Here is an 11,407-nt window from a genome sequence, read left to right as displayed (position 1 = left end):
GGTACTTCTTAGCATACAGTGTGCCTATAGTTCTCGTCCAGCTTCTTGTGAACAAACAGTGACAAGACAGAACTTTGCAGGTGGCTTACACAGATGTTTCAGGTGGAGATAAAATATCTAGCTCTTCAATTGACTCCAGCGTTGCTAGATGATGATTGATGAGCGTTGCTAGAATGGAGACAGGCAGCTTGCGTGCCTCTTTTCAGATTGCATTGCTTTATATCTCTGCCTGACATCTCTCAGGAGAAATTAAATCTGCTGAGAATAGCTAATTCTGTTCTTAATTGCTTTTTTAATCTGTGAATCACCGTTAGTCAAGATCTGTGCCAAAACAGGAATGCTGTTTTGAACTGGTTGGAGTAGTCCATTGTGCGTGCTCTCTAATGAGGTCTGGGAGAATTTATTTTTAATCTGCAAGTGCAAATTGTTTTATTTAGGTATGGAGGCAAAGAAGATGAAAAGTCAAGATGTGCAGAGACAAAATTGTGTGAGTGCTGCAGGCTGTATTGCTTGGATGCAAATATATTTTTAATGCAAGCTATTCTTCAGATGATGGGATACTTAAATGAAATATAGATTAAAAAATAAAATCACATCTTTATGATAAGATGTTATGACTGATGCAAGTAAACAAATTGTAATTAACTTACAAATGACTAATAAAATAGAAGCACATGAGTACAGTCATTACAAACTACGAAGGCAAGAGCATCTGATTCTTCTGAAGTGAATTCCTTGCAGATGCTTACCAGGTCTTAGAGAAGGTACAATGTCAGAGTTGAAAAAGTTACTTTTTAAAAAACAAAAAAAAAAAAAACAAAAAAAACCCAATGAGTTAAATAGTTTGAGTGAACAACTGTGTAGGCACAGCAGAAACTTGATGGTATTGTAGGTGGTAAAATTCATTTATGATAAGTTATTGTGGAATTTCCTGTGGAGTGTATATATTTCACTTACTTGAATGTACAGTAATTGAGAAGATTAATAATATGTAGCAAATGCCAAGACATACAAATTGGCACTCATTGTAAAACGTGGCTTATCAGCTCTACTCCTGTAACTATTACAGAATAGTTAATTATCACAGAACCACAGCATGGTTGGGTTGGAATGGACCCCCAGCCCCCTCCCGCCATGGACTGGCTGCCCCCCAGCTCAGGCTGCGGAGGGTCCCTGCATGGCCTGGGGCACCTCCAGGGATGGCACCCACAGCTCTGGGCAGCACTGCCAGCACCTCACTGCCTTTTGAGTGAAGAATTTCCCCCTAACATCTCATCTCAGTCTCTCCTCTTTTAGTTGAAGAGTGGTTCCCCTTGTCCTGTTGCTCTCTGCCTGCAGAAGTCATTGCTCTCCAGAGTGACTAGTAGATCTCAGCAGTTCTGGTGCATGCTGAGTTTGTATACGCTGAACGTCCATCATTCACTTCTTGCCTGTTAGCTGTTCTTTTAAACATTTTTATTTGTCCACAGTACTGAGCCTGTGTGCTTTTTGATTTCATGCACAGGTTCTGGACATAAGGGTAGACGCTACCTGTCCTTTTGGGTATTGTTACATCATATTTGTTGCACTTGGACGACTGTGGTAAAATGTTTTAAGTGATATTTTCCAAATTCCTGGATTTGGTCTGTTCTGCAAGAATAGCCAGCCAGAAAATACCGGATACCTGGAGTGACTGGGATGTTGGTAGGGCCAATTCCAACAAACTATCTGTTATTACTGAAATTTTTGTATAGAACGTGATGTGGATACCAAGGATATTTGGTATGCTTTTAGCCTGTGTTTTCCTGATGTTAACTAAGTAGTCACAAACATGTGAAAGGTGATTCCATATTTCTTAAGTCATAATGCCTTTTCATTTTGAGGGACTTATTTACTTTTTGCATTCTTAGTACATCCATGGAAAATAGTGATGAATGATGATGTCCCACTGGCAGATAAACACACTGTTAGTTGTCTAAGTTGTGAACAACAGTTAACATTTCAGAACAGGTTTGTCAACAGAAATGCTTATGAGCTCTGAAACGTGTATCTAAAATACATGAAAGGGTTTCTTTCCATTAGAGAGGTAGTGCATTGGTTGCAGTTACATAGGAAAGTGGCATTGAGAAGAACTGCTCTGATTTGTTATCCTGAGCGATAGTGAAATTGAAAAGGCAAAGTGATAATTAATAATAATAAATAACTCACTTAGAAAATCAAGCAAAAGTTTAAGTTGGTGGATAGACTCAGAACTTTCTGACAGCTTAAATTCTTTTGACAAACAAGATTTTGCAGGATTTCTGTAAACAGGTTCTAAAGGAGCTCATAAAACTGGCCCGGAAATCCATTTTTTTAATACAGCTGTGAGGGGGGAGAAAAATCTGCTTTTTTTCTTTTTTTTTCTTTTTCTTTTTTTTTCTTTGAGAAAAGTGATCTATTAATGACTGTGGAAGGTCAGCTGGAATGCTGTCCCATTCAGGACAAGCTCATTGCCCTCTCAGCTATTAACTGTCTGCAGATTGAGGGACGCTTCCTTGGGCATTAGGAATAATTATCTTTTGAATTTAATCCACTTTTTAATACCAGTAGTGTTTTGGTTTTGGCAAAATGTATCCTGTGTTTTAGTAACAGGAATTAAAGAAAACCTCAGCAAATGGAGTCCTTTCAGGTAGTGATTTGCTGCCAGAAGGGTACTCTGTTTTCTTCAGTGCTTCATTAATAGGAGGTTCCAAAAACACTTCCTTTATTGCAGGGACATCAAAGAAACTGAGGAACTAAAGCAGCTCTTAGCTAACACTATTCACTGGAGAGCATGGAATTATAATTTCATGTCTGAAATTGACCCACAACTGACAGAGTCATTCCAGATCACTCTGCTTTTCTCTTTTTGACATAAGCACAAAGCTGTTGTTCAGAGCTTAACACTGTTATGTGGCTGTGGGTCTTGACTCAAAGTTCAACAGCAGGTCTATTTCCTGAGAATTTAATAACTCAGTGACATTGGAATATGTGATGTAGTTGGGGCAGCTAATTAGATTTGTATTAATGTCTGCAGTGTACTGCTACTGCAAAGAGAAACTCACATAGACTGAGGCCTACTTTGTAGGGATGCTTTAAATCATTACTCTTAAGACCTTTTCATAACCCAGCACGGTGGCATCCCAGTCTTCATAAAAAGATTCTATTGAAAACCTATCCTTTCCAGGCATAGTGGATGTGCATTATGATACATTTTACTTTCATATGTGATATGTTAAACACTACATAAGTACATAACAGCTCTGCAAGCTCCTGCAAGTTTCAACATGATAGAGAAAAGCTTGTAAGCTGCTTCCCTGAGGTTCAGTGCAGCACTGAGCTCAGCACCAGCTTGTCTTGCTTTCCACTACTGATTAACAGTTTAATTTAGTTAATTTAGTTGTCATATTGCAGGCAGAAGGTGGTGGAAAGAAATGTCTTAGCTGTCACGTGGAGTAGATTGAAAAGGCTGGCTCGCTTTTTCTTTACTCTCCATCTGAACATACTGCTACCCCAGTGAGGAGGAAGCAGTCCAGCTCAGTAAAGGTGGGGGCTGTCTTCATTTAAGCCTGTATTGGTGTATGTGTACGTGTTGGGGCCATAGGAGAGCCTGGCATCAGTGTGAGAATATTGGTGCAGCTGTGCTGCTGAGGAAACCCAATGGAATGGCTGTGGGCAGCTAATGCTTCCACACAAACCCCCAGCCCTCCACATAAAAAAAATACTTTTAACAGATCATTTCAAGGAATATTTTTTTCAGTCCATGATAAATACATCTAGATTTGTGTATTTCTGACCATTCCTGTTTAAAGGGTTAGAAAAGTCAAAGAGTCCAGCTTAGGTAGGGTTATGGAGACTGTTAACTAATGTGACTTGAGTAGCAGTTTAATTGCTGTCCTTGTGCTGGTTTCTTTGTTTTTATATCACGTCTGCACCCTGCTTTCTAAAGAGTTTTGTTACTTCACTGAGTACTTGAGAGAAGCATACTGCTTTTTGTGGTTCTGATTCATATTTAATTCAACACTTCAAATGAGAAAAGCTGGTTGTACCAATATTGTGTTTGACCTGGGAGAAACAGTCTTCTGTGAGCCCACCAGGTTGGAGTGTGTTTTGGAATATAAACTATCTGGAGATAGGGAGAGCTGTTACGTGATCACCTTCTTTCTCTTCTTTCTCTGTAAGATGAAAATAAAACCAGTTACCAGTTGTTTTAAGTTCACTGCTGTCTCTAGAGGAAATCTTTCCTTACTGTTATATATTAATAGATTAAGTTCAGCTACAGGGCAAGTAGAAAGAACTGCAAAGATAAAGAAACCACACCTGGGTCTGCAATAGCTGAATTTGTGCAGGTTTCTAGCTGCTGCTGTTCAGAAGGCATCACCCACAGAGCACGGGCTTGCAGGATATGATGCCTAGTTGCTTGTCATCTTGTGTTTCAGAATAGCATGTTATGTATGAAGGACCTACATAGAACATGAAGTAAATTGTCGTTTTCCTTTTTTTTTTTAGCATAAGTTTTATGAATTGGAATTTATGAATTGGAATTTATGAATGTGGAGACAGGACAAGGGGAAACGGACATCAGCTGCAGCATAGGAAGTTTCGCACGAATGTGCGTAAGAACTTCTTCACGGTGAGGGTGACGGAGCACTGGAACAGGCTGCCCAGGGAGGTTGTGGAGTCTCCTTCTCTGGAGATATTCAAGTCTCGCCTGGACGCCTACCTGTGCGACCTGGTGTAGGGAACCTGCTTTGGCAGGGGGGGTGGTCTCGATGATCTCTAGAGGTCCCTTCCAACCCCTACAATTCTGTGATTCTGTGATTCTGTGAATTTTATGTATTTTTTAGTTATAAGCGTCACATTATTATTGTTATTTTTTTAAGTGAAATATGTTAAGTGTTGTATGGAGTACAAGAATGGAATGGATGCTCAGACCTCTGCATTCTCTTGTGATTTTGTTCTCTGCTTGTCACCAGTATATGAGCTGTCATTTATAACCTTGGTAACTTAAAACTTTGGTCTGGACCGCTGATTGTTCCAAAATGAGTTATGATACAATTCAGCCAGTGTTCAGGTGGGGCCCTGAAATACTTGGCTTTCCAGGCTTTGACTGTAGGAGGTGCAAGACAAAGGAGCAGCATCTGAAAGGCACAGCTTTGTGGAAAGGCTCTTACTGTTCTGCCAGGACCTTAATGCAGCACTGTACAACATTGCAGAGCACTCCGGTGAGTTGAAGTACTTGATCAGGCTTACCTTCAAAGGTCAGCATTCCTCATAATGAGAAACAGAAATGTTTTTTGCAGTGGGAAAAGCATTATAAAGAGCAATTAGAGAACCTTGAACTGCATCTGCTGTAAACTTCATTTCAAAGCGTTGAAGTCTAGAACTGCACGTTACTGTGCGGTGTCAGCTCAGACAAATGTAAAGTACAGGTAAGGAACTTCAAATACAAAATCATTCATACAAATAATCCCCAGGGGACACGAAGGAATGCAGGTCTTGGTGAAGGCAAACAGCATCTATAGACAAAAGGCCATGTGTCAGAGACCTTTTCCTGTTGTTTGTTTGCACTGTAAATGAAACATTTTAAATGATACTCCCAGAAGAGAATTATACCAAGACAGTGGTGCACAGGCATGTATTAAAGTGCTCTTAGTACTTGTAAACACAATCAAATCAAATGCAAGTATAGTGCAGAGTTCACTTCCACAGGTGTTAAAGTTTGGTTTTTTTCTGTCAAGATCTGATTGTTCAGGGTGTCAGTTTCGTCACTTGCCTTGTAGCTCTTGCTCATCGCCATCATCAGTTGCACTATCCAGAATGGTTTCTCTCACAAAGCAGAATCTGTTTGTCCCAGTCTCGCAGGAAGGCTAAGGCTCACACTTCTCATTTCCATGCAAGGAAAACAGTCTTGTATTTTTGCAAATGTAGCTCCAGGAGAAAGTAAATCAAGTTTGTCTTTGATGTCAGGAATGAAGTGCAAGGAGCTGCGGTCATTCCCCAGTGAAGGGACATCAAGGTAATTAGACATCTTGAAGTATGTTATACTTGATGAATCAGCATATTGAATCTCATTGAAATGTGAGTGGGTTTTTTGATGTTTTTTCTGCATCCATATTATTTTGTTTCCTTGTCTTATGTTCTTTCTAAGGTTTGTGTGATTCTGTTACTATGTGATTCCTTTTTCTTGTTGTTGTTGAATAAGGTTTTCAGGTATTGGGTGGAATATTTTCCTTGAGTGAGTCCACAATAATAGTTTAAATATTTGTTTATTAGTTTTTTTCCACTGGTGCACAGCAGAGGTAAAAGGAGTTCATCTGTCCTTGCACTTGAGGCCTGATTTATGTGTCCTTGCCTTCCACTCGTGACCAGCTCCTGTTCTGTAAGGTGCTTTCCTAAATAGCACAAGTAAAATCTGAGCTTCATAAATAGGGAGCAGGATGATTGTTTAACAAGGAATGCTACTGTTTTCCAAATCCTATTACGTTCTTTAACAAGTACACTTGTCATGTGAACCCTTTGGTCTTCTGTTTGTGCTTTACTATAAGCAGAAATGGATTTGATAGACCATAGGAGAAAAAAAATCAGCATGTTGCATTCTAACTGGGTGAAACTTTGCAGAAGTGTGGAAGAACACGTTTTTCATCATGTGATTCTTTCCTGTTGTATTTGCTCTCATGCTTATAGCCTGTGACAGCCTAGTGACTGTCAAATTTCACCTTGAAATGACACAACATCGCAGCTGATTGTTTTGCTGTTCAAGTTATTAGAAAAAAAAGTCGTATCTAAACTATGAAAAGCAGGGGTTCTTTGCATTCTAAACATTTGGAGTGTGTTTGGGTCATAGCTTGATGCTTTTGTCCTGCAGCTGTGGTAGCTAGAAACTTCTCTTACGTGATAGCTGACATTCTTATGCAGTCATCTGAATTTGACATCTCAGTTTTCAGGAGAAAAATCTTCAGTTATTAATATTGCTTTACTATGATTGTACCTCGTAAGGAACCCTTGTCACCAACCCTTTGTGAATTCAGAAAATGAATGATTTGAAAAATAACAAACGTGACAGCGGAAAGGGGGAGAGAAAAAGTAGAATGTATGACTGAATAATGTAGACAATGGCACACAGTAGGTGGTTTATTACTATAACTTCTTAAATCCTGGTTGTGGGCTTATTTTGGGAGAGGCTTACGTAAATCCAAAGGGAAGGGGTGTTGGTAAATTGGTAAAGGGACAGGTGAGTGGGTGAGGGATGCTAATGAGGACTGAAACTGATTGAAGAGATTGATAAGGGTGTAGGGAGATATTTAGTGTAAAGAAATCTTTAGAATAGGACAGAAAGTCCAGCCCAAGTTCCTTCCTTAGTGGATTTTGCTGGCTAGAGGTTTCAGATGTTTTTCAGAAACTGTAAATCCCACAGTATCTTGATATCACAGACATGAGAACTACTGACATAGACTGTTGGCTCTTTCATGGAAAGGCTTTTAAACAGAACTAGGCGCAGCCTTTTGTTTCTTTACACTACCTGTCCATTTACTTTGGGCTATTTAGTACTGAATGTGCAGCTCCAGGGTTCATCAGGAATGAATCAAGAGAAATGATGGATAATTCTCATACTCTTTAAACAATAAATATTTGAAATAGCAGAAGTTTCATTTCTCCTAAGTATTTCCTAGGCAAAAATTTATTTAATACTACATGACTCTGTACAGCAAGTCACTAAAAATCTCATCTCACTCACATGCATTTCAAAGTGCTCCGAGGACTTTTTATAGTCCTTCACTTGCCTCAGAGTCAGCCAGCAAGGTTTGATTGGGACGTTGATAATAAAAAACAGTGTTTCCATCTGGTTTCTGTAGCCTGAGGAAGAAGCAGAAGTCAAGAGAAGAAAATACTTTTTTTTCCTCTTAAGGTTTAAGGTCGATGGGAATAAACATTATGAACTTCAGTCAGATTAAAATTGAACTACATTTGCTTTTCCCTGTCTGTCCAAGTCACCATGAAAGCCTTGTATTGTCTTTCTGTGCCTGTGTATTGACATACTTGTTTTTTTTTTTTTTAAAAGGAACTAATATGCTTGGTTAGCAGTACATAATTTCAATGAAACTGACTCAGCAAAATGGAAGTTGCTTTTTTAATTAGTGCCAGTAAAATCTGGTAGCAAAGTCTGGTGACGAGATAGAGGTTTCATAATGTGTAGTAGTGTGCTGTACGGAGAGTTGCTGGAGACTGAGTTGGAGATGAAAAGCAAAAGCTAATGGAGAAGTTTAATACAGTTTTGACAGTTCTGTCCTGTGATTTCAGTGACGCAGAGTCACTTCCTTTAAAATTGGCACAGAGAAGATTGCTTGTTGAGCCAGGTGGATGCCCTCCTGAGTAGAAGAATGAAGAAAATCCCTGAGTTTTAGCATAAAACATCTAGTTGTTTTAATCTGTACAGGATGTCTGAGAATTGTATGAAGCCTTTGGCTTCAGCATAGGCTGATAAATTCGGCTGTAATTATGGTGATTCTGATGAAAGTCCTCTGGTGCTTCAATAGTAAAGGACAGTATAAGCGGTAATTCAAGTTACACTGCCAAAGTGTATCACAGTGCAGTGCTGCTGGCCTGGTTTTCCATTTTGGTGGTTTCACCAAATGGATGAGTCTGTGTCCAGTTTCAGTCTGTGCTATTTTGTGTGCTAAACAGGCAATTGCTGTCCTCCACGCCGCCCGTGCGGCAGGTACGCATGTTTTACACAGTGACATTTGACACATTTTACAGTGAAAGTCAATATGCCTTGGGCCATTAAGCATATTGTCTGAATTTGATTTTCTGTACCAATAAAGTAAGCTTTTCTTTGGAGAAATTTGAGTGCCATAATCTAAACAAGAAAATCCTGTAATAAAATGCATACAGGGCAAACTGTCCTAGTAGTACATACCTGTACTTCTGTTTATCAACTAAATATGAAATAGTGTTTCTATCACCATGTGTCAATAGTCCAGTGACTGGACTTAGAAGGCATATCAGTTTGCTCCTGTAAGTATACCTAACTTTGAAGAATATTTAGTTTTCAATAACAGACTGTTCCATAGTGCTCCTTGAATCAATTTCATGAATTAAATTTGATTTTAAATGTCTCAAGCAATGTGAAAAAGGAAACTCCCCATAAAAATACCTGTTATGCAGAGTTTTCTAACTTTCTTGTTTGTCTGGCAGTGATTCAGTCTGGCTGATGCTGACTCAGGTATAATTATTGTACGTGGCTTTTTTTTTTATGTTCCTGTTTTCATGTTTTCATTTTATTGAGGGACTGATTCTTCTGGTCATGGGTTTACATACTGTGACTCAGGTTCAGTGCAGACAGCATGACAGTTACGGGATAAAGCCTGTTAGTATCAGGTATGTTAGTATGTTTTCCTTGTGCCTTTAGCTGAGAAATTCATAGAATCCTAGAATACTTTGGGTTGAAGGGGACCTAAAGTTCCAACTACCTCCCATGGGCTGATTGCCCCCCACCAGCTCAGGCTGCCCAGGGCCTCATCCAGCCTGGCCTTGTGCCCCTCTAGGGATGGGCACACACAGCTCCTCTGGACAGCAGTGCCAAGGGCCCCACTGCCCTCTGAATAAAAAGGCACGTGAGGGATGAGCTGGTGGGTGATCCAAGACAGCCAGTACAACTTCACCAAGGGCAGATTGTGCCTGACAATCTAGTGGCCTTCTGTGATGGAGTGTTGGCATCAATAGGCAAAGGGAAACTGATGTCATCTACCTGGACTTGTGCAAGGCCTTTGGCATGGCCCTCTCTGCTCTGTTCTTGTGAGGGCCCCATCTGGGGTACTGCGTCCAGGTCTGGGGCCCTCAACGCTAGAAAGATGTGGAACTGCTGGAGAGGGTTCAGAGGAGGCCATGGGGATGCTCAGAGGGCTGGAGCACTGCTCCTATAAAGACAGGCTGAAGGAACTGGGCTTGTTTAGTCTGGCTTCAGGGAGACCTCACATAGCCTCAGTATGGCTTTACAATATTTAAATATAGGCAGGAGGGAAATCAACTTTTTACACATGTAGATAGTGATGGTACAAGGAGGAATTGTTTAAGCTAAAAGAGAGATTTAGACTAGGTGTTGGGGGAAGTTTTTCACTGAGAGAGTGGTGAGGCCCTGGCTCCCCAGGGAGGCTGTAATACCCTGTCCCTGGAGGTGCTCCCAGCTGGGCTGGATGGGGCGCGGGCAATCTGACTTAGTGCATGATCTAATGGTTGGCAACCCTGATTGCAGCAGGGGGGCTGGAGCTTGGTGATCCTTGAGGCCCTGCCTGTCCCTTCTAAAAAGCTTGTCACTCTCAGTCGTAGTATTCCAGTTGTGCGTTTTGTCCCACTGTGTTTCTGTGATAGCACTGAGGTTGTTTTCTGACTGCCCCATGGTTTCTGTCTTCTCCTGCTACACAGCATGCATTGGTGTAGAAGCACTTCAGCTGGGTTACTGGCTGCATTACCTTTTTGGAAGAGCCCTCAAATTCCTCTGGAACAAATCTGAGGTTTTCTCCTGCTATTTCCTAAAATGACAGTGTTCCCTGGCTCTTCTCTGTCTCTTAGAAGTGTGTTCCCTTCCCCCATCAAATCTGCTTCAAAAGATTTCAGAAATGTTAAACCATAGAAGTCTTAAAGCCTCTCGACACCTGAGAAACGAGATTAAACGAACCGTGTATTTGACTGAGGAATATTCAAAGAGTTTGTCTGGGCTGAGGACTGCAGTACATAACCAGGTGTTTGTGCTGTCTGGTCAGCAGTTGTACCATTTCCATCCCTGAGCTGACTCAGCTGCTTGTTTTGTCTTGAATGGCCTGCTCTGCTGCCTGGGGATGTGTCTGTGGACCTGTATGAGGCTGCCAGTGCCCCGAGGATTTTATAATCCAGTCGTCTTAGGTCACTGTGAAACTTCTCCTTTATGTCCTCACCTCACTTCCACCGCACAGTAGAACTGGCTTTCTTCACTGCTGTTTAAGCACCTTCGGACACCTCCAGGTGTGCTGCACTGCATGACTGATGGCCCGCAGAGACAGCCAGGCAGGCTTTCCCTGCCTCAGAGAGGAACTTTTATTTTAGTACTTCATGGAGGGATTCCTGACCAGCTCTGTTTGGTTTTCTTAAGATCTTATCTGAAATAATTTACACTGCTTAGAAGAATGTTGGGAGAAACTTGAGGTAGAACTACAAACACGTGGTCCTGTGCTGTATGTTGTCATTTGCAGCAGCTTCTGTTGGTACAAGCGACTGAATGCTTGTGAGTTGTCATGGAATTGTTTCAGTGGAAAGCAGCAGCATTTTTTGCTCTAAATCCTGCAGCCTGATCCACAGGCAGCATGAAGGTTACAGGTGAAAGATTAGAGGTGAAAGAAGAATGAGGTTGGTTTGTATTCAAATGAGTTAAAAA

This window comes from Meleagris gallopavo, chromosome 14 (assembly GCF_000146605.3).
Source record: "Meleagris gallopavo isolate NT-WF06-2002-E0010 breed Aviagen turkey brand Nicholas breeding stock chromosome 14, Turkey_5.1, whole genome shotgun sequence".
In the NCBI taxonomy this organism is placed as follows: Eukaryota; Metazoa; Chordata; class Aves; order Galliformes; family Phasianidae; genus Meleagris; species Meleagris gallopavo.
Note: the sequence above shows the minus strand (reverse complement) of the source record.